At 35.4% G+C, this 5705-nt stretch overlaps 1 pseudogene; it reads left to right on the top strand.

Annotated features, from left to right (window-relative positions):
• Positions 1–288: 288 nt before the first annotated feature.
• Positions 289–2452, top strand: LOC115990247 (annotated as a pseudogene).
• The last annotated feature ends 3253 nt before the right edge of the window (positions 2453–5705 follow it).

The raw sequence follows: 5705 nt of genomic DNA on the forward strand, positions 1-5705 counted from the left end.
ATATATCACATCAATAGCCAACGAATTGGTGGTCGATCTGTCAGGTTCCTTCACCACACTATTTACTTTCCACAAAACCTATGGGTGAGGCATCAAGTCGCTACCAAGTTACACAAAATCAACAAGAAAATCAGGACCATTCCAGAGGTGAACCAAAGATATAGTGTTAATCATATAGTGGGTAAAAGTTCTAGCGATATTCACAAGTGGATCGTGCGTCGTGGTGAATCTCCTTTGTTTCATAAAGAAGATGAACTTGTGGGAATAGAAAATAGAAGGTAATTGATAATGGGTTGGTTGATGGATGGAGAACCACGTCAGACTGTCATTTCAATAGTCGGGATGGGTGGTTCTGGAAAGACCACACTAGTTGCCAACACTTACAACAATGATGATGTAAAGAAACATTTTGATTGTTGGGCTTGGATCACAGTTTCCCAAGCATATGAATTAGAAAACTTATTGAGGAGCTTGATTAAGGAATTCTATGAGTCAAGGAAGGAAGCATATCCAGCAGGCTTGAGTTCCATGAACTACAGATTGTTAGTTAAAACACTGGTGAACTATTTAGAGAAGAAAGTGTATCTACTTGTTGTAGATGATGTTTGGGACACAAACCTCTTGGATGAAATAAAAGTATCAATTCAAGATAGTTGTCTTGGGAGTAGAATCATCCTTACCACCCGAAAAGAAGATGTAGCTTGCTATCCTTTGGGAGGTAAACATCACGTTCATCATATGCAACTGTTGCAAAAGGAAGAGGCTTGGGAACTCTTTTGCAAGAAAGCATTCTCAAGTAATCCAAATGGAAGTTGCCCACTAGAGCTTGAATCTTTTGCTCAAGAACTTGTGGGAAAATGCGAAGGCCTACCTCTTGCAATTGCAGCTTTGGGCAGTCTTATGTACTCTAAGAATATGTCTCAATGGAATGAAATTTACAACGGCTTGAATTGGAGTCTTAAGTAAAAATCCTAAGCTAGAATCAGTGAAGAGCATTTTGTTTCTTAGTTTCAATGATTTACCATATCAGTTGAAACATTGTTTCTTATATTGCTCCCTTTTCCCAGAAGACCATGAGATTCAAAGAAAAATGCTCACGAAGCTATGGATGGGTGAAGGATTTGTAGAACAAGTTGAAGGGTCCACTTTAGAAGTAGCAGATAGCTATCTAGTAGAACTCATTTTTCGAAACATGCTTCAAGTTGTAGAGAGGAATGAATTCGAAAGGCCAAGGATATGTAAAATGCATGATCTTTTGCGGGAGCTTGCTCTATCAGTATCCATCAAAGAAAAGTTTGGTGCTGTATATGATGGAGGAGAAGAAATGAAAGAATGCAAAGCACGCCGCATTTCAATTCACAAATCTGATGGAGAACTCAAATCATTTACAGGTATGTCAAAGCTCCGTTCTTTTCTTGTTTTTAACAAGTCGTTGAAAACATTGCCTTCCGGAAGTAAAATGTTAAGGGTTCTAAATTTGGAGGATGCCCCAATTGATAAATTGCCTGATGAACTATTCAAATTATTCAACTTAAGATATTTGAATTTAAGGGGAACTTTACTTAAGAAGCTCCCAAATTCCATAGGGAGGCTCCTTAATCTTCAAACCTTGGACATTGGGGGCACACAAATAGAGTCTCTTCCTCATGGAATAGGAAAGTTGCAAAACTTGCGGCATTTAATAATGTATCGCTACACTGGAAATTGGAATGAGTTCAGATATTCTATAGGGATGCAAGCACCATTAAATATCGGCCAGTTAAAGAATTTGCAAACTGTGTGTTATTTTGAAGCAAAAGTTGACATGATAAGACAATTTCGAAGTATGACCCAACTTACCTCGATTGGTATTGGCAACGTGAAAGAAGCAGATGAGACAGACTTATGTATCACAATTCAAAACATGAGACTTCTTTGCTTGTTGTCTGTCATGGTAACTAATGAGGACGAAACTCTCCGAATGGATGCACTCTCATCTCCTCCTCCTAACCTTCAAAGGCTTTCCTTGATCGGAAAACTAGAAAAAGTGCCACAGTGGTTTCGTTCACTTCAAAGCCTTACCCATTTGCAGTTGCATTGGTCAAGGCTAGCAGAAGATCTACTCCCACACATTGCTGATTTGCCACATTTGGGACATCTCACACTTAGTAATGCCTATGTTGGAAAACAAATATGTTTCAGTACAGGCTTTCCTAAGCTTACAAAATTGGAGATTCGTAACTCCCCTCAGTTGAGCAAGATAATAATAGAAAAGGGGGTGATACCCAATATGAAATCTCTAGGTATTGACAGTTGCATTGAGTTAAAGACAGTGCCCAAGGGCATTGAATACCTTAAAAATCTCCAAGAACTGGTTTTGGCATTTGTCTCAATGGAACTTCAACATCGCATCGAGGGAGAAGGAAGCGTGGATTTTCCAAAGGTGCGGCACATCCCAAAGAAGTGCATCTGATAGTAGTAATTCACAATGTTTCATGAAGGTAGCTTCTCAATTCTGTCTTTTTTTTTTTCCTCTTCCTCTTTTTATATGTAACCAAAAAGAAATACTATGTCCACAACATTTTCATAATATTTTCGCAACAAATCCTACATTGCAGGTTGTTAGTTGTTATGTGTACGTAGCACTTCTCTTAACTGAATGGTTATTGCATTCATTTTTATCTTTTATCTTTAAAAATTAAAAAAAAAAAAAAAAAAAAAAAACTTTACAGCATTTAAGCTATTTCTATTTCACTAACAAATTATATACGTTTGTAGTATGCTTGATTTATGTCATAAATCCCCTTTGTAATAGCTTAACTTTTTAGAGCTAATGGTTTCTGACATGATAAATAAGTAATCTTTTGTAACAATTAATTACACTTCCCTGTATCTCTATTTTTCTTGTTTAGCTGTGGCAGAATCATGCCCACCTATGCTGGCTATTACTTGGAGTTTCTTTTAGTTACATCTTGGCATAAACACAAGAAGTTCCTCGAAATGGAACAATTTTTTTTTTCTTGGTCTAACTCAATATGCTGTGTTTATATATGTATTCAGGTGCGTATGCATGTAAGAATGTCTGTTTGTGGTATGTCAAGCCCACCATATGTTCAAGGAAAGTCCCCTGTGGAAGTTGTATGATTGGGACTAGGAAGATACAAGATGTTGACATACGAACCCCAAGAGTTTTGCTGGATTTTTCATTATTATGTGTCTTTCTAGCATGTTGATTATCCTAAGCTTGCTTGTGATTTCACTTTTGTGTATATAGATTCCTAAGATTTGGTTTGGTTATGATGTCTTATTTCTGGTTTGTTTTAGTAAGCCACGTGTTAGCCTGTGATTTGTGGGTGTGTGTGTGTATATATATTTGTTTCAAACTTCTGAGAGCTTACTTTGCTTCTTGTATAATATGAGAACTGGTCATCACGAGAAATATTGATTAATAATAGCTTCTTTCTTCTTTCTTTTTCTTTTTTTGACATTGATAATAGGATGTTTGAATGCTAAGTGCTCAGATTGTTAGTCTCCCACACTGAGGTTATAGATTTATGGTCTAATTTAAGCTAGGATGTCTTCTTTACTTGCATTTTAGCTTGGCACATGTTCCCTGTGTCTTTCAAGTGATGTCCCTAGACTGCTTGCACATACTACTACCCATAGTTGTCAAAACGTGAATTGTATCGTGAATTGATTTTTGATTTTTCCGTATCATGTATCGTATCATATCGTGTATCGTAAGATACACAAACACTTAATAAAATTTATAAAAAATTATAGATATACATATATAAAGGGTATATTCATTATAAATTTTGAATATATTTAGTTAATGACTAATTTATTCATTACTTATATAATAATATTTAACAAGCTAACTAAATAAATCAAACTAGCACGTGTTTATAATATACACATTCAAATTGCTTAAATTCAAAAGTGATAATATATAACAAATGACCCAAAAATTAATTTATTTTCATCATGATCATCATATTGGCTAATCAACCTCATCTAAGTCAATACTATCATCATGTTTATCATTTTGCAAATTTATTTCTTCATTAAAATTTTCTTCATCGTCATTAACAATTACTATCTCTTCTTGTTTGTAAGGTTGAATTTAATCAACCATCTTGTTGGTTTTATTCCATGCCAAATTTGCTTATATTTCAGCAATTAGTAACCCTGTATTTAGGTGGGATTCTTGTAAGGGTAGTGAGTGAGATAGTGTGAAGAAATGCTCAAGAATGTGCAAGAAAAACAGAGACTCGCGACTGGATCTTGCGGGTGACTCGCGATTGCAAGCCGCCAGAAGCTGTACACGTGCTAGGCATGCCAGAAGTTGAAGCGTCATGCTAGCTGGAGCACTACAGGACAAAATAGGACAACTGACCGTTCAGTTATCTCGCAGCTGGATCTCGCGACTCAGTCAAGCCGCGAGCTAGCTCTGTTTTGAAAAACCTGACTCTTCACATTCCATTCTCACCCTAGTATAAATACCCCTTATACCCATGAAAGAAAGTGAGCTTCCAGAGAGAATTTTGAAAGAGAAACCCTAGAGAAAAACAAGATTGATTCATCTACAATCTTCACATAAGAGACTCTTCAAATTCCTCAACTCTCTTCCTCTCCATTGTTAAATCCTTGAGAGGTTTTTTACCAAAACCTTTTCTCACCATATCCATTACTGTGAGAGGGTTGTTTGGTGTTTTGGGAAGCAATTAGGAAGGAACCAATTTCACATTGGTTGATGCTATGGTCAAATAGCGGAATCGGGGAAGTTAGAAAAGAAATAGGTTCGGCGCAACCTCTTTGGAGCAAGAAGCTTAAAGGGCTTAGGTACACTGGGTAAATTAGGCTTGGAGGGTCTATTACTGTTCATGTATCCCAACTACATTTTCTAGTGGATTACTTATCGCTTGGAGGGCGGCAGAGAGGTTTTACGCCGAGGGCTTCGGTTTCCTCTTCGATAACACATCGTTGTGTTGTCCTTGTATTTGCATCTCTCTTCCCTTAATCTTTATCTTTTATTTTCTGCTGTGGATGCGATTTTAATTGGCTTAGATTGTTTACCAATTCTGTTTATAGCTTGTGTTCATTTCCCGCACACTTAGTGTTTGTCATAAAGCTTGAATTGGTATTTTTGTTTTTGGAGGTCTAAACGTTCAAGGGTGTTTTATACACTATTTGAACTTTCATTGTTCTTTTTATTTTAATAATTAAAAAAAAAAAAAATCTTCTTGGCATTCTAGTTTATTGGAATTATAACAATAGTGAAAAAAAAAAAAATTATATTTTCAATTAATATCTTATTCATGATATAGAAAATAAATTTATGAATATTAAAGTGAAGTGTAAGTATGTACTGTGTAGTCCAAATTTTGTAGAGGAAAGAGACGAAAAAAAATTTAAAAAAAACTTATGAATATGTTATTTTATTAAGTTAAATTAAGTAACCTAATAATTTTGTGTTTAAAACAAGTCTAACAACTTGTAATATTCAAATAAAAGTACAAAATTTAACAAAAAATCTCATTTTAAAGCATTTGTCTATATATCGTACGATACGTACGATTTTACGATACGATACGATTCATATGATACACATGCTGTATCGTACGATTCATGAGCACTTACGATACACCGATATGATATAAAACTTTTTACATACGATACGATACTGATAACTATGGTACTACCCATTTGAAAAGCAACATATA

Source organism: Quercus lobata, chromosome 5, assembly GCF_001633185.2.
Source record: "Quercus lobata isolate SW786 chromosome 5, ValleyOak3.0 Primary Assembly, whole genome shotgun sequence".
In the NCBI taxonomy this organism is placed as follows: Eukaryota; Viridiplantae; Streptophyta; class Magnoliopsida; order Fagales; family Fagaceae; genus Quercus; species Quercus lobata.